The following is a 1,360-nucleotide window of genomic DNA, read 5'->3' on the forward strand; positions in this document are numbered from 1 at the left end:
AATTAAGTGACTTAGCACAAACACAATCCCTGTGCGGACGATAACTCGATACTTACTTATTACTTGATAACGATTGTGTACACTTGCACAAACCTTAGTGTTACAAGTTTTTGGCGCCGTTGTCGGGGATTGTCAACTATTGCCATAGTCATTTTTCGTGAAATTATTTATTTTCAATTTGATTTATTTCAAATATTACTAACTTATTCTTTTAAATTTTTGTGAATTTTTGTTTAGGTGTTTATGAGCATAGATCGAATTATCGATTTACTCCCTGTAGACCGTGAAATTGAGCTTACTTTCAGACAAAGAAGACATGAATGAACAGCTCAAAAACAAGTCGATATGGACCTTGGAAATCAGAATCAAGATCAAGGTAATGAAGCCGATAATGTACGAAATCCTATCCTCATTGCCGATGATAGGGATAGATGCACCAGACAATAATCTGTGCCACTTTTCACTGAGCTAAACCCAAGAATTAGAAGGCCAAATATTGAGGCAACTCAGTTTGAATTGAAACCAATGACTTTTCAAATGCTACAAATGGTGGGCCAATTTAGTGGTATGCCCGTGAAAGATCCACATCTCCACCTTTGATTGTTTATGGAGGTGAGTGATTCATTCAAGATAGCCGATGTGATTGAAGACGCACTGTGGTTGAAGTTGTTTTCGTACTCGTTATGAGATCGAGCACGAGCATGGCTCAATTCATTGCCACCAGGTTCCATATCTACATGGCAAGAATTAGCAAAGAGATTTTTGGTTAAGTATTTCCCACCTAGCAAAAACGCTAAGGAACGAGATCACAAGTTTCCAACAATTGGATGACGAGTCTTTGTATGAGGTTTGGGAGCGATTCAAGGAGTTACTTCATAAGTATCCTCATCATGGGATTCCTCATTGTATTCAGTTGGAGACATTCTATAATGGTCTCAATGCACATACAAGATTGATGGTAGATGCTTCCGCGACTAGTGCAACTTTCTCTAAGCCTTATAATGAGGCTTATAAGATCATCGAGAGGATCGCGAGCAATAACTATCAATGGCCAACAAATCAAACAGCTTCAGGAAGACGTGTAGTCGGAGTTCATGAAGTTGACTCCCTCACTTCGTTATTAGCTCAGGTATTGTCTATTTCCTCTATGTTAAAATAGTTAACCGCTAATAGTACTAATAATTTAGCAGTTCAGCCACCAAGTTCGTTTGAAGTAGTTTCTTGTGTGTACTATAGGGAAGGTCATTCTTTTGAGAATTTTCCACCAAATCCTGAGTCAGTTTACTATGTGGGGAACCAATATCAAAATAGGAGTAGACAAGGACCCCAATCCAACTTCTACAATCCTTCATGGCGTAAT

At 38.5% G+C, this 1,360-nt stretch overlaps 1 non-coding gene across 1 annotated transcript; it reads right to left on the reverse strand.

The window, feature by feature from the left end:
* Positions 1–790: 790 nt before the first annotated feature.
* On the reverse strand, positions 791–897 carry LOC121221415 (small nucleolar RNA R71). Its single transcript, XR_005918807.1, has one exon. It is a non-coding gene; the product is annotated as a small nucleolar RNA R71 (small nucleolar RNA).
* Between the last annotated feature and the right edge of the window lie 463 nt (positions 898–1,360).

This window comes from Gossypium hirsutum, chromosome D09 (genome assembly GCF_007990345.1).
Source record: "Gossypium hirsutum isolate 1008001.06 chromosome D09, Gossypium_hirsutum_v2.1, whole genome shotgun sequence".
Classification (NCBI taxonomy): Eukaryota; Viridiplantae; Streptophyta; class Magnoliopsida; order Malvales; family Malvaceae; genus Gossypium; species Gossypium hirsutum.